Source organism: Callithrix jacchus, chromosome 5 (assembly GCF_049354715.1).
Source record: "Callithrix jacchus isolate 240 chromosome 5, calJac240_pri, whole genome shotgun sequence".
In the NCBI taxonomy this organism is placed as follows: Eukaryota; Metazoa; Chordata; class Mammalia; order Primates; family Cebidae; genus Callithrix; species Callithrix jacchus.
This window is the reverse complement of record NC_133506.1, coordinates 31,898,612-31,914,967: the sequence shown is the minus strand read 5'-3', so window position 1 is coordinate 31,914,967 and position 16,356 is coordinate 31,898,612. Positions and strand designations below refer to the sequence as shown.

General features: G+C 48.5%; 1 protein-coding gene and 1 long non-coding RNA gene across 9 annotated transcripts in view; one reads left to right on the top strand and one right to left on the bottom strand.

Moving 5' to 3' along the window:
- ENTPD6 (ectonucleoside triphosphate diphosphohydrolase 6) overlaps nt 1–7,366 on the bottom strand; it is a 33,941-nt gene extending 26,575 nt beyond the window's left edge. For 4 of the 8 annotated variants that reach the window (XM_035298527.3, XM_078371578.1, XM_035298529.3 and 1 more), the window contains exons 1-2: nt 6,830–7,366; nt 1,160–1,272 (exon numbers count right to left, since the gene is read on the bottom strand). The gene's annotated coding sequence lies outside the window, so the exon portion shown is untranslated. The remainder of the gene's footprint in view (nt 1–1,159; nt 1,273–6,829) is intronic. The other 4 variants (XM_035298526.3, XM_035298530.3, XM_035298528.3 and 1 more) reach the window with 1 other exon arrangement.
- LOC108591668 (uncharacterized) lies at nt 6,164–6,591 on the top strand. The gene is made up of 2 exons (XR_001911476.4): nt 6,164–6,353; nt 6,467–6,591. It is a non-coding gene; the product is annotated as an uncharacterized LOC108591668 (long non-coding RNA).
- Nucleotides 7,367–16,356: the final 8,990 nt, after the last annotated feature.

The window sequence follows — 16,356 nt, the reverse complement described above, 5'->3', positions numbered from 1 at the left end:
TAGAGAGCAGAACCTACAAATAATCAACTAAATACAAAAGAAGGTAGTAATGAAGAATGAAACAGCTACAAAATATATACAAACAACAAAATAGCAAAAACAAATCCTTCCCTATCAGGAATTACTTTAAATATAAATGGATTAACTCCTCAATCAAGGAGATTGACAGAACAGATTAAAACACAGGACCTGGCCGGGTGTGCTGATATGTACCTGTAGCCCCAGCTACTCAGGAGGCTAAGGAAGAATCGCTTGAACCCGGGAGGTGGAGGATGCAGTGAGCTAAGATTGTGCCACTGCACTCCAGCCTGGGCGACGGAGTGAGACTCTGTCTCAAAACAAAAAACAAAAAACCAAACAAACAAAAAAACAAAAACAAAAAACGGGACCTGCCAACAGCTGACCCTCAAACAACATGGGTTTGAACAGCACGGATTTTCTCCCAGCCTTGCCACCTCTGAGGCAGTAAGATCGGCCTTTCCTCTTTCATCTCTTCCACTTACTCAACGTGAAGACAGTGAAGATGAAGACCTTTATGATAATCCACTTCCACTTAATAAGTAGGAAATACATCCTATCTGCCTTATGATTTCTTATTATAATAACATTTTCTGTTCACTGGGTTACCTTATAGTAATAATAAAGCATATAATTCATATAACATACAAACTATGTGTAATCAACTGTCTATGTTATCAGTAAGGCTTCTCCAACAACTAGGCTTCTCCAGTAGGCTAGTAGTTTGGGATGTGGAGGTGAGAGGATCTCTTGAGCCCACGCATTTGAGACCAGCTTGGGCAACATAGGGAGACCCTGTCTCTACAAAAAAAAATCAACAAATTAGCTGGACATGGTGATATGCGCCTGTAGTCCCAGGCTACTTGGGGGACTAGGTGGGAGGATCACTTGAGCCCTGAGGTTCAAGGCCGCAGTAAGCAATGATTGCACCACTGCATTCTAGACTGACGTTACACCTGGAATTTTGACTGCGGCGGGGTGGGGGTGGGGTTGGTATCCCTAACCCATGTTGTTCAACGGTCAGCTGTATATTCTATCTAGAAGAAAGTCACTTTAGATCCAAGAATACACATGGGCTGAAAGTCAAAGAATGGAAAAGAGTCAATGCAGAGTGACCAAAGGAGAGCAGGGGCTGCTGTACCAGACAGGAGACTTCAAGTCACAGGAGAGCAGGGGCTGCTGTACCAGACAGGGGACTTCAAGTCACAGGAGAGCAGGGGCTGCTGTACCAGACAGGAGACTTCAAGTCAAAAACTGTCACAAGAGAAAAGAGGGACGTTATATCGTGATGAAATAGTCAATGCACCAGGAATATAAAATAATTATAAACATGTACGCAACCAACATCAAAAGCCCTAAACATATAAAGCAAACACTGATAAAATTCAAGAGAAAAGACAATTATCACTAATAGTAATATTATTATACTAACAGACTGAAATATCTTACTATGAATAATGGACAGAAAAATGAGACAGAAGATCAATAAGGAAATAGAGGACTCAGATGACACTACAGAGCAAGAGTCTAACATACATACAACACCCTACATGCCAATGCCAGGTGCTAGGGTATAAAACATGCCTTAGTAACATACACACAACACCCTACACACCAACACCAGATGCTAGGCTATAAAACATGCCTTAGTAACATACATACAACACCCTACAGGTCAATGCCAGGTGCTAGGGTATAAAACATGCCTTAGTAACATACACACAGCACCCTACACACCAACGCCAGATGCTAGGCTACAAAACATGCCTTAGTAACATACACACAGCACCCTACACACCAACGCCAGGTGCTAGGCTACAAAACATGCCTTAGTAACATACACACAACACCCTACACACCAATGCCAGATGCTAGGATATAAAACATGCCTTAGTAACATACACACAACACACTACACGCCAACGCCAGATGCTAGGATATAAAACATGCCTTAGTAACATACACACAACACCCTACACACCAACGCCAGATGCTAGGATATAAAACACGCCTTAGTAATATACACACAACACCCTACACACCAACGCCAGATGCTAGGCTACAAAACATGCCTTAGTAACATACACACAACACCCTACACACCAACGCCAGGTGCTAGGCTATAAAACATGCCTTAGTAACATACACACAACACCCTACACACCAACGCCAGATGCTAGGCTACAAAACATGCCTTAGTAACATACACACAACACCCTACACGCCAATGCCAGGTGCTAGGCTATAAAACATGCCTTAGTAACATACACACAACACCCTACACACCAACACCAGGTGCTAGGGTACAAAATATGCCTTAGTAACATACACACAACACCCTACACACCAACGCCAGATGCTAGGCTACGAAACATGCCTTAGTAACATACACACAACACCCTACACACCAACGCCAGATGCTAGGCTACAAAACATGCCTTAGTAACATACACACAGCACCCTACACACCAATGCCAGGTGCTAGGGTATAAAACATGCCTTAGTAACATACACACAGCACCCTACACACCAATGCCAGGTGCTAGGCTATAAAACATGCCTTAATAACATACACACAACACCCTACACTCCAACGCCAGATGCTAGGCTACAAAACATGCCTTAACACATTAAAAAAAATCAAAACCATACAAAGCATCTTTTCCACTCACAATGGATGAGACCAGAAATCAGCAGCAGAAGGAAAACTGGATAATTCACAATTACGTGAAAATTCAGCAAAGCACAATGTTAAATAACCAAAGAGTCAAAGAAGAAATCATAAGAAAAATTAAATATCTAGAGAAAAGTGAAAACAAAAACACAACATCCCAAAACTTGCGTGATGCAGTGAAAACAGTGCCCAGAGGGAAATGTACGGCTGCAAACACTTGCTTTAGAAAAGAAGAGAGGGCTCAAACCAACCACTTAACCTTATACCTTAAGGAACTAGAAAAAGACTAAACATAAAACTAGAAAAAGGAGGAGAAAAAAAAGGAGGAAAATATTAAAGATTAGAGAAGGTTAAATAGAGAATAGAAAAACAGAAAATAAACGAAACTAGAATTTGGTTCTTTAAAAATCAACACAATTGTCAAAGCTTTAGCTAGACTGACTAGGGAATAAAGAAAGAAGACTCAAATAGCTATGATCTGGAATGAAAGAGGGGAAATTACTACCTATTTTACGGAATAAAAATGATTACGAGAGCACTGTGAACAACTGTATGTCTACAAACTGGATAACCTAGATGAAATGGACAAATTCCCTAACATGAACCCCACCAAGATAAGTAATAAAGAAATGGCAAATTTGAATAGATCTATAACTAGTAAGGACATTGAATTTGCAATTAAAAAAAAAAAAAACTACCAACAACAAAAAAAAGTCCTGGACTAGATGGCTTCGCTACTGATTCTACCAAAAATTTAAAGAATTAACACCAAACGTTCTCAAAATCTTCCAAAAAACTAAAGAGGAGGCTAACACTTCCTAACTTGTTCCATGAGGGCAGCATTACCATTATATATCAAAGCCAGACAAAGACATCACAAGAAAAGTACAGGCCAACATCCCTTATAAATATCGGTGCAAAAATCCTCAACAAATACCAGCAAACTAAATTCGACAGAATAATAAAAAGATTATACACCATGACCATGTGGGATTTATTCCTGGAATGCAAGGACATTTCAACAAAAAAAAATCAATCAGTGTAACATATCACATTAACAGAATGAGGGGAAAAAAAAAACACAACACGATCATTTCGATTGATGCAGAAAAAGCATTTAATAACATCTATTGCCTTTTCATAACAAAACAATCAACAAACTATGAATAGAAGGAAACTACCTCCACATAATAACAGCTGTACAGGAAAAACCCACAGCAAATATCATAGCCAATGGTAAAAGACTGGTAAAAAACTTTTCATGTAAGAACAGGAAAGTACATCTGCTTTTATCACTTGTATTCAACACAATATTGAAAGTTCTAGCCATAACAATTAGGAAAGAAAAATAAATAAAGGGCATACAAATTAGAAAGGGAGAAGTAAAATTCTTTCTGTTCACAGGATTACATATGTAGAAAACCCTAAAGATTACACAGGTGCGCACAGACACACACGCGCACGTGCGCACACACAGACACGCGTGCACACACACACACACCTGTAGAATAAACAAATTCAACAAGACATGAAATCAATATACATAAAATCAATATACATAAATCAGTTTCAGTTGTTTCCACACCCTACCTATGAACAATAAAAAAAAAAAAAGAAATTGGCCAGGCGCCAATTAGAGGCTCAAGCCTGTAATCCCAGCACTTTCGGAGGCCGAGGCGGGTGGATCACGAGGTCAAGAGATCGAGACCATCCTGGTCAACAAGGTGAAACCCTGTCTCTACTAAAAATACAAAAAATTAGCTGGGCATGGTGGCACGTGCCTGTAATCCCAGCTACTCAGGAGGCGGAGGCAGGAGAATTGCCTGAACCCAGGAGGCGGGGGTTGCGGTGAGCCGAGATCGCGCCATTGCACTCCAGCCTGGGCAACAAGAGCGAAACTCTGTCTCAAAAAAAAAAAAAAAGAAATTAAGAAAACAATTCAACTTACAAGAGCATAAAAAAGAATAAAATACGTAGGAATCATGTTAGAGAAGGAGGTGGAAGTCTTTACGAACATTGATGAATGAACTTAAAGATGACACAAACACAAAGGTGTCTTGTGTTCACGGACTGGAAGACTTAACAACAAGACGTCAGCACTACCCAACGTGATCTACAGATTCAATGCAATCTGTCAAAATTCCAACAATGTTTTTGGCAAAAATAGAAAAGAAATTATAAAACTCACATGGAATTCCAAGGCACCCTAAACTGTCAAAACGATTTGGAAAGAATCAAGTTGAGATACTGTACATATCCAAAAAACACTCACATACACAGACTCGCCTTACATAGTTACACACCAACAAGTTCAGGAAGACAAAAATAGGAGTCCAACTAGAACACAGTATTTTTTTGTTTTTGAGACGGGGTCTCACTCTGTCGCCCAGGCTGGAGTGCAATGGCACGATCCTGGCTCACTGCAACCTCTGCCTCCCCGGGTGAAATGATTCGCCTGCCTCAACTCCTCCTGAGTAGCTGGGATTACAGGCACCCATCACCACGCCCAGCTAATTTTTGTATTTTTAGTAGAGATGGGGTTTCACCATGTTAGCCAGGCTGGTCTCAAACTCTCAACCTTGTGATCTGACTGCCTTGGCCTCCTGAAATACTGGGATTACAGGCATGAGCCACCACACCTGGCTAGAACAGTGTTGAGAAAGCACAGAACCAGGAACAGCCTTGCTCTTGCACAGGGGTGGGAAGAAGTCTTGTAATCACACACTATCCCCTCTCCCCAAGGAACAGGTCACCTCCATGTCCCTGTGGCCCAGATCTAAACACCAATTTCATTCCACTAGGTTAAGGTGATTGTCCATGGCTGAGACACCTGCAGGAGGGACAATGGCGTTTCTGTGGGAACCACTAACACCACAGCGTGTTCTCCCTCCTGGACTCAGTCATCTCACTCTGTTCTTTAAGGAGAGGGGTGGTAGGACGAGGCTGTAAGGAAGGTAGCAGGTGGGGACTGAGGAGAGGCAGGGGTAGGAAGTAGGGTGCACACAGGTAAACAGAGCTGTGGCTCCTGCCGGGGCCACCCTCTAGCAGGTGGAGGTAGGAGTCAGAGAGGAGAATCTCAGGGTGGAGCAGTGCTGTTGGAGGTAGGAGCTGCCCTGTCCCCCGCTGGCTTTCTAGGAGATGGGGATGGCAGGTCACCTCTCGGAAATACAGGCGCCATCTGATGTGGGCTGATGGCTGCCTAATCTGTTGGCCAGTTTCTTCCAGGTTTTCAGTTCAAGTACGCTAAAGGGCCATAAATGCAAATGCCTGCCACACCGCAGTATCCAAAAATAAAGCACATTAGAAACCTCCACTCATTTTCCTGGTAGGTTTCAATGGGTTTTTCTCCCCTTGGCAAAAACCGATGCAAGAACAGCCCCGTCAACACCACCTGCTGTTTCCTTCGCACAGGAGGTGGTGGGAGGGGAGGCGCTTCCAGATCTCCTGACACAAAGGGCTGCCCACCTCCCTGGTCCTTCACCGGAAGCTTCAGGAGGCAGACACACACACAGTAGCCAGCCACTCTCTCCAGGGCACGGGGAGCGGGACAAAAAGCAATTTCGAGATTTGTACCGTGCTGGCCAGGTCCTTCAAGAATGACTACACTGTCACCACAATGGTAACAATGGGGAACCCGCCGCCCACGGCTCTTGCACAGCAGGTAGGAGAAGAGTCCCTGTAATCCACCTCTCCCAAGGAACTGTGCCCAGGGTTTCAAGATTCCCCGCCTGCGGGCTATAGCTGACTTCGCCGCATCCTGTGCTCTTCGTGCAGGTAATGCTGGAGTGCAGATGACTGGAGGGACCCCCAGAGCTGCCCAGGCACTTCCCGGTGGCTGCTTCCTTTGCACTTTGCACCGACAGCTGCACTTACAATAAAAACGCCCTCCCTTCCACGGCCCCCTGGGCCCTCCCATCTCTCCTTCCTTTTCCATGCTCTCCTGGCTGTTGACTGTTTTCCACTGAAGGAGCCCAGACCGGTGTCCAGCTCTCCCCACCTCACCTCTTCCTCCCTCAGTCCGGGGCATCCGCGGCTCACAGGTCAGCTTGGGCAGAACCGTCCTTACCACCTATGAGCGCCTCCGGACACCACCCCAATGCCAGGGTGAACCGTCCTCACACCCTGTCCTGATCTTACCTGTTTCCCAGAAACTGCTGCGCGAGGCTTCCCCGCCGGGCTGATCCAGGAGCGGAGGGGCCTGCCCCTGACGCAGACTGGGGCCGGGTCAGCAAACGCGGGCCGAATAAATGAGCCCAGCAGGGCTGGGCCCCCTGGGGCTAGAGGTCCCAGCTACTTGATCCGCCCCCGGCCCAAAACATTGGACGTGCTCCCCACCGGTCAGCGGAGCCCAGACGTCCGGGGCCCTAGTGGAACCTGACCAGGAAGGCAGCAGGTGGGACCCGGGGTGCGAGTGACCCCCCAGGCCGTCCTGCGGCGCTTAGCGCCCCCGTGGGGAGGCCCGCCCGGAGCCGGTGATCGCCGGCCGCCCCCGCCAGCGCCCAGGCCAGCCGCTAAGCCCGCACCGCGCGCTCGGCCCCAGTCACGGAGGCCAGTGCCCTTCTCCGGGGAGCAGGCGGCGGCCGGTCTTTCCTGCTTCCCCACCCCGGCCGGCGAGAGCACGGCCTCCACGGGTGGGATACGACCCCACTGCTCCCTCGGGCCTGGGCCCCGCCCACATGCACGTGGCGTCACAGGCTGGGCGGGGCAGACGGGCCCAGCTGCGCAGGCGCGGGCTGGAGGAGGGGGGAGGGGGGAGGGTAAGGGGGAAGGAGAGGGGGAGGGGGAAGAGAGGGGGAGGGGGAGGGGGAAGAGGGGGAGGGGGAAGAGGGGGAGGGGGAGGAGGAGGCGCGGGGACGAAGCTGCGCAGGCGCGGGCGGGATGGGGGGGAGGGGGAGGAGGGGGCGCGGGGACGAAGCTGCGCAGGCGCGGGCGGGAGGAGGGGGGAGGGGAGGAGGAGGGGGAGGGGGAGGAGGGGGCGCGGGGACGAAGCTGCGGAGGCGCGGCGGCCGGCTTCCGTTTAGGCGGCTGGCCTCGTGGTTTTCTCCAGTCTGCGCTGGGCTGGCGTCGGCCCCTAGGAGGGTCTTGCTAGTCTGGTTCCCCCAGCGTCTCCGGGCAGGCCCTCGCCAGATTCTAGGGGTTCCCTTGGCCAGTTTCCTAACGACGCGGCGGAGCTGGCCCTTGTCCCTGGCAGGGGGCACCTTAAGGTCTGGACCGGCCTGTGCAATTTCCCCCATCCTTCCATAGCTACTTTCTGTTTTTTCATTTTTCTATTTTTAAGGCGACGTTCGGTGGAAATGCAGCCACAACAGAGCAGGCAGGTTCATGAAGCGCAACCCCCGCCCCCCATTTGTTGACCCCATTTTTTTTTTTCTCTTTCTTTTTTAGACAGGGTCTTGCCCAAGGTGGAGTGCAGTGGCACGATCTCGGCTCGCTCCGCCTCCGGGTTCAAGCAATTCTCTTTCCTCAGCTTTCTGAGTAGCTGGGACTAGAGGTGTGCACCATCAAGCGCAGCTGATTTTTGTATTTTTAGTAGAGACGACATTTCACCATGTTGGCCAGGCTGGTCTTGAACTCCTGACCTTAGGTGATCCGTCCACCTGGCCTTCCAAACTGCTGGGATTACAGGCATGAGCCACTGCACCCGGCCTTTGACCCCATTGTCTGATGTCTTCCTAAAAATAACCAAGTTTGCAACTCCTGGCTGTCCTGGCATGCACGCCCTGGTTTACTTAGGGACCCCATGGTGGGGGTTGCCCACATGCACCCCTATGCTAGACACCCTCATTCCCACGAGAGCCAGAGCCCCTTCCTGGCCCACAGCGTCTGGCGGTGTGGGTGCACTCTAGCCAGGCCTGGCCCTAAAGGATGGACCCACCTGGGGCACTGGGGCATCTGGGAGAGCTATTGGTGGAAGAAGCCCAGGTTCCTGGAGCACCAACTGGGCAAGAGTTTATTTTCAGGATGGGACACTTTTTTTTTTTTTTGAGACGGAGTTTCACTCTTGTTACCCAGGCTGGAGTGCAATGGCGTGATCTCGGCTCACCGCAACCTCCGCCTCCTGGGTTCAGGCAATTCTCCTGCCTCAGCCTCCTGAGTAGCTGGGATTACAGGCACACGCCACCATGCCCAGCTAATTTTTTTTATATTTTTAGTAGAGACGGGGTTTCACCATGTTGACCAGGATGGTCTCGATATGTTGACCACGTGATCCACCTGCCTCGGCCTCCCAAAGTGCTGGGATTACAGGCGTGAACCACCACGCCCGGCCCAGGATGGGACACTTTTGAGAGCGAACAAGCGCTGCCTGTATGGGATTCGGGAGCAATGCATAGACCAGGCCTGGCAGTCGGGCGTGCGGTTCCTGTTGGAAGGTGGCACAAAAGCGCCTGGTTGGACATTGCCCCTGAGATTTGGTTACTACAGAGGTTAGGCTCTGCGGGCCCTTGCGGATGGACCTGGAGGTTTTCCCCAGTTGTTTGTTGTTAGGAATAATGCGACTGGATCCTGAGGACTGCATTTGTGCTGCAGGTAGTTGAATCTGTCAGACATATTCTTAGAGGTGGAATTGGCTATGGCGGGGTATGTCCTTTAATGTGTTGGGTAAAATGGCTAAATTGCCCTCCTTGGACTGTGCCTCATTGACAGTCTGGCAAATAATGTTTAAGACTGTGGGTTTCCACACATTTTCACCGGTGGGGTCTTTCCAGACCTTTGGATCTTTGCCAATCCAATAATGACAAAACTGTATCTCACGGTTTTAATTTGCACTTTTCCTAGTATTTTGAGCTCCTGTCGTGGAGCGGTGATGGCCCTGTGTCTGCCTGCTGCACTCAGGAAATGTGTTATCACTTCCTCCCTTCTCACCATTTTTCACTCTTAAGCGTTTCTAGAATTTGCGAAAGTAAAATCTTTTTGCTGGCTTGAGCTCTGCTGTGTGTTGCACCAAATCTTCCCTTGGTAGATCCTTTCTTGATGTTTAATACCCAGACCGTTCTATCTAGCGTGGCCTCCTCTAGTTATTCTCTGTCACCTTTCATGTTATTTCCTCTATGGCACTCATCACACTGTAACCATCCAACAGCTTCTTGACTGTCGCCCAGATACAGCCAATTTTTCAAGATGGGAATTGCAATACAGGAAGAGTTCAGTAAACACAGAGCTGGCTAAATAGGAGACCAGAGGTTTGTTATTCCTCAGATCAGCCTCTCTTCAAATTTGGAGGCTAGGGGTTTTGGGGGGGGGTTTGTTTTTGTGACAGAGTCTTGCTTTGTTGCCCAGGCTGGAGCACAGGGGTATGGTCTTAGCTCACTGCAGCCTCCACCTCCTGGGTTCAAGTGATTCTCGTGCCTCAGCCTTCCAGGTAGCTGGAATTACAAGCACACACCACCATGCCCAGCTAATTACTTGTATTTTTAGTACAGACGGGGTTTCACTGTGTTGGCCAGGCTGGTCTTGAACTCCTGCTCTCAAGTGATCTGCCCTCCTCAGCCTCCCAAAGTGCTGGGATTATGCAGTCTGGAGGTTAGGGTTTTTTAAAGATAGTTTAGCAGACACAGGGCTAGGGAATGGTGAGTGCTGATTGGTTGGGTTGGGGATGAAATCATGGGGAGATGAAGCTTTTGTCTTGCTCTGGGTCAGTTCCTGGGTTGGGTTCACAAGACTAGATGAGCCAGTTTACCAGTCTGGGTGGCTGGTCCATCACAATGCAGGGTCTGAAAAATACCTTGAACACCAATCTTATGTTTTCTAACCCCAATATTGGAGCAATTGGGGCAGTTAGGAATCTTGTGGCTTCAGGCTGCATGACTCCTAAGCCATAGTTTTTAATCTTGTGACTAGTTTGTTAGTTTCACAAAGGTGGTCTGGTCCCTAAGCAAGAAGGAGGTTTGTTTCAGGGAGGAGCTGTTATCTTTGGTTTAGGGTGAAATTATAAACTAAATTTCTCCCCAAATTTGTTTGGCCTATGCCCAGGAATGAACAAGGGCAGCTCGGAAGTTAGAAGTAAGATGGCGTCAGTTCGGTCAGGTTTCCTTTCACTGTTGTATTTTCTTATTGTCATAATTTTTGCAAAAACACCACACCCATTATTTATTTTTGTTGACTTGTTTATTGATACATTTGTTCCATTCCTGAAAGGAAGCCCCATGAGAACAAATCAATGGGTCTGTCTTGCTCACTGCTGCATGACCGGCACTGTCTGGAGCATGGCAGGTGCCTGTAGCATACCCTGTTGGTGCTCATGTCTCTTGTCCGCCTCTGCTGTCAGCTCTCTGGTTGTGGTGGAGAGTTCCCTTGAATGCTGCCATCTCAAGCATCTTGTTGCTGTCCTCTTTAGGGATTATCTTACGACTTTTTTTTTTTTGAGACAGAGTTTTGCTCTGTTGCCCAGGCTGGAGTGCAGTGGCGTGATCTTGGTTCATTGCAACCTCTGCCTTCCAGGTTCAAGAGATTCTCCTGCCTTGACCTCTCCCGTAGCTGGGACTACAGGCGGCCTCCACCACGCCCAGCCAATTTTTTTATTTTTAGTAGAGACTGGGTTCCGCCATATTAGCCAGGCTGGTCTCAAACTCCTGACCTTGTGATCCGTTGCCTCGGCCTCCCAGAGTGCTGGGATTACAGGCATGAGCCAACATGCCCAGCCTATCTTATAACTTTCTCTGGAAGCCTTGGGAGCAGGCACAGCCTGGAATTCAGGGAAATTTAACATCCCCACGGCACCTCCAGTTTGGGTGGCCATGGACCCACCCAGTCACCTTTTTTCCATGTAGTTCTCAGGAATAACTAGATCGTGCCAGGAATGCAACATCTGGAGATAAGGGATAGCTGGTCGAACAGCCCAAGCTCAGTTCCAGTCTCCTGCTGAAAACAGGATGTCCTTCCACATGTTAGCCCAGCAAATCACGTGACCCTGGGACGTCAAACCCAGGGCAGCCTGCTCTCCAGCGTCCCTCATCTGTGGTGCGAGTGGGATGTATACCCAGTTGAGACTCCATTTGCCCTGAGCAGATTTCTTGAGCCTCGGGCGACCAGCATGCAACGAATGCCTCTCTTGTCCCTTGCTACCTGTCTGTAGGTAATAAATTTGCTTCGTGTAACCTGTTGAGTATGAATGCGTTCTGTCTCACGGGACACAGACTCGTTGGTAACCAGCACACATCGAACCTGCTCTACAGCCACCCTTAACTAACTGGGGATATGTGCCTCAGCCTTCTGTCTCCAGAGGACGAATTCCGACTCCTCAGTGGAAGTGAGCCTCAGTGACCCTTAGTGGTGATCAGCTCAAAAATGCCCCCTTTGGTTGGTCCTCCCGGTCTTCCTCGCTGTCTCTCACTCGCTGTCTCTCTCCTCCTCTGCTTCTGGGAATCACCTCCCAGGTCAAGTACCTGCATCTAAGCTCTTGACTCCAACTCTAAGTAAGTCAATATTCAAAATATTTGTTGAACAGAAAATGAAATACCGCATATTCTCACTCATAGGCGGGTGATGAAAAATGAGAACACATGGACACAGGGAGGGGAGTACTAAACACTGGGGTCTACTGGGGGGAAAAGGGGAGGGACAGCGGAGGGGGGGAGCTGGGGAGGGATAGCCTGGGGAGAAATGCCAAATGTGGGTGAAGGGGAGGAAGGCAGCAAAACACACTGCCATGTGTGTACCTACGCAACTGTCTTGCATGTTCTGCACATGTACCCCAAAACCTTAAATGCAATAAAAAATTAAAAAAAAAAAGTTTTGTTGGAAGATGGAAAAAAAATATTTGTTGAAGAAATGGATGGATTGATGATGGTACTTCTGAAGTTTTCCCGTGTCAGCCAGAAGCAGATCAGCCCTGCAGGCGGAAGATGAAAGAAGCCAGTTGGCGCCGACCTGGGAATGCAGGGTCAGCTAACTGAGACGTGGGCTTCAGCAGAACATGTATGCAAGTGTTCTGATAGCAGGGAGGAGTGCCTGGGCTTGATTTAGGGTGGTGAGCACGTTTCAGAAGAGGCTGATGACTTACCGAGCTGCCTCAATTTACCTAACTTGAGTAATAGTGGAGGAAACCCACTATTGTATGTGGCTTGCTCCCATGTGCGCACCTACTCACAAAAGTCCAGGAGGACAGCTGCAAAGCTGTGTGCTCAGCGAAGGAGCCGAACGTGGACTGCTCAGTGTCTCTGTAGCAGATGCTGACAGGCCTCCTGCCCATGTCTGTCCCGCTGCACCCTCCTGTACTCTCCACAGCAGGGCCTTTTTTTGGGTAGAGGAAGTGCCAGGAGGTAAGGCTTTGGGGAGCGGTTCTCAACCCGTGTCAGGTGCAAAGACCCTGGCTCCCTTTCCCCTCAGGATAACTCTCCGGCATGTCTACATGGGATTGAGCCCAGCGGTCCTAGAGTGGTGACCCATACTGGCTTTCCTCCCTTCCCAGTCCCACTGCCCACTCCTCTACTGCTGTTTCCTGGGCTCCCCTCCTAAATAAACAACTTGCACTCAAATCATTCTTTAGAATGTGTGGTTGAGGAATTCCGTCTAAGACACCGTCACTCGTAGGTCATAATAATACCCAATAAAACATCTTAGCCACTGCTCTGGTTTCTCCCTCTGCTTCCCTGAAACCTGTAGCTACGAATCACTGCTTTTTCTAACGCTGAATCATTCCTGCATTCCCAATGTAAAGCATACTTTTAAAATGCATTGCTGGATTGACATGCTAACATTGTGTTCAGGTTCTTTGCCTCTGCATTCACGAAAAGGTTGGCTTCTAGTGTTCCTTCTAGTATAGTATTTGCTTAGAAACTGTCAAGATTAAATTAGCCTTGCAAAATGAGTTGATTTCTTCCTTTTAAATCTTCTAAGTATGTTTAAGTTTTGAATTTTTGATGTCTTGAATATTTGATAGAATATTTCTGTTTTCTGTGTGAAACATTTTAAACTGCTGATTCCATTTCTTTTTTTTTTTTTTTTTTTTTTTTGTGATGGAGCCTCGCTCTGTTGCCAGGCTGGAGTGTAGTGGTGCGATCTCAGCTCACTGCAACCTCCGCCTCCCAGGTTCAAGCAATTCTCTTGCCCTCAGCCTCCTGAGTAGCTGGGACTACAGGCGGGCACCACCACCCCCAGCTAATTTTTGTATTTTTAGTAGAGATGGGGTTTCACCATGGCCAGGATGGTCTCGATCTCTTGACCTCGTGATTCACCTGTCTTGGCTTCCCAAAGAGCCGGGATTACAGGTGTGAGCCACTGCACCTGGCCAAACTGCTGATTCTATTTCTAATCAAGCTTCTCCCTCTTTTCCAGGCAGTTTTGGCATCTTCCTAAAGGAATCATCCCATCTCACCTGTTTTCAGTGTTATCGTTATCACATTATTCATGTCTTCTCTTCTTAGCATTTGCAGCTAAGTCTTTATTTCACTCGTAATAATTATTTATTTGTAGATTCTCCTTTTTTTTTTGGCCAGCATCTCCCGAAATGCCTACGTTTTGTTACTTCTCCTCCCCAAGAGCTAACTTTTGGCTTTGTGGAACTCCTCTGTATCTTCGATTTGTATTTTGAAATTTATTTCATATTTATTATTTCCTTCCCTCCTTATTTCCTTCCTTCATTCCTTCCTTCTTCCTTTCTTTTCTTTCTTTCTCCTTCCTTCCTTCCCTCCTTCCCTCCTTCCTTCCTTCCTTCCTTCTTTCCTCCCTTCCTTCCTTTTTCTTTTCTTTCTTGACAGAGTCTTGCTCTGTTGCCCTGGTTGGAGTGCAGTGGCTTCATTCATCTTGGTCCACTGCAACCTGTGCCTCCCGGGGTCAAGCAGTTCTCCTGCCTCAGCCTCCTGAGTAGCTGGGATTACAGGTCCCTGCCACCATGCCCAGCTAATTTTTGTATTTTTAGTAGAGGCGGGGTTTCACCATGTTGGCCAGGCTGGTCTCGAACTTCTGACCTTGTGATCCACTCGCCTTGGCCTCCCAAAGTGCTGGGATTACAGGCATGAGCCACTGCGCCCGGCCTTATTATTTCTTCCTTTGTACTTAGAGTGTATTTTTATTTAATTTCTCTAGTTAAAGCTGAACACTTAATTTTCAGCCTAGCTTCTTTTTATAAAGACTAAAACTGTATTATTCTTACTTAAAAGAAATGAAGCAAAAGAAGCTGCAGAAGAATGTGTGTTAAGCAAGAGGGAGCCGGGTTGCTGGGAAGGGAGAGCTGTTCTGTTCACTGTGGTGCTGCCCATCACGGGTGGAGAGTGGGTCACGCTGTGAGAAACAGACTCACCCGTCTAAATCCAAACGTTGGACTCAGAGACCTGGAGAACAGTGGAAGCAAGACTTTAATGAAGGTCTTGCAAGATCAGGTGTCTGACGGGCAGGCACACCCAGCAGGTTCAACACAGTCCATCCCCTAGCGCACAGGTCCCTCCCCCTTCCTCATAGGCTGAGTACTGAGGGGTCACAGTCTTCCTGGACATCACCTGTTGGCTGTTGGGCAGGGGTTTTAGGTGTTTTCTTTAGGGTTGTTGCAGCCACAACGCGTTGCAGTGCTAGTCAGCTCGGGGATCTTCAGCTGCTTCACTTACGACCTAAGCAGCTGGGCAGGCTGGAAACAGACAAAGCAAGCTATTCTGCAAGGTAGTAAACGTTCGTCTTAGACTAACCTTTTTAGTTCAAGTGAGGGCAGCTAAGGTGGAGGCCGGGGCATCCAGCAGGCCTTGGCTCTGCAGACAGGGGCCTTGTGTACCCCGTTTCTTCTGTAGTTCTCTGTCCTAAACCGATCCAGGGCACTGTGTACATAATTCCTTCATGCTCAGTACGAGCAGCTCCCTCAGGGTTATTTTTAACGTTCAAGGCGTGAGAAACGAAGCCTGCCTGCAGCCAGTTCCATGACCTAAGGAATCTAAGTGAAATTCTGTTTTGTTGAAAAAGGGCGTTGCTGAGGATTAAAAAAGTAAAGTCCAAATAACGCTGAATCATCGAGCGTTTGCTTTTTTTAAAGAATGTATATACGTTTTACAGCCCTGTGCCTCAGCATCAGGAAGGGTGTTTCTGACGACTGATAAAGCCCCTTCGGCATACCTGGAATCCTGTCACCTGCAGATGCCCAGCCACGCAGGCCACTCCACACACAGAAGCAGCCTGGAGCTCTCACCTTGACACGCAGCCTCAGATAAGGGTGAGGTTTCGTAACTGCAACGAGGGAGCCACATGGTGAAGGTGGCCAAGCCCACGGCCTGGGTCCTAGGCTGGCTGGCCGCTCAGAGGCCCTCCTGACTTCAGCACAGGATAGACAGGATGGCAGAGAAGGGAGGGGTTCAGGTGAAGTTTAAAATGAAGCCCTCTCTGACAGGCTAAAGCAGGGCTGTGGGTCACAGGGCAACGCATCACACTGGGTTGAGACGCTGACTTGGGGGCCCGAGCTCAAGACAAATGCGTCGTGTTGTATCCGGAAGCCCCTTATCTGAGGCTGCGTGCCAAGGTGAAAGCTCCAGGCTGCTTCTCTGTGCGGAGTGGCCTGCATGGCTGGGCATCTGCAGGCGACAGGATTCCAGACAGCACGGTTTCTCAGGGCAGAGAAGCGGAGAAGGAGGTTTTTTAGCACAGAGGCACAGGGTGCTGCCTCAGGCTGGCTGCCTTCATTCCTTAGCCCTGCTCCCCCATTACCCAGGGGCCTGACCCTCCTCCCACCCATTTCCTGGCTCCCAGTC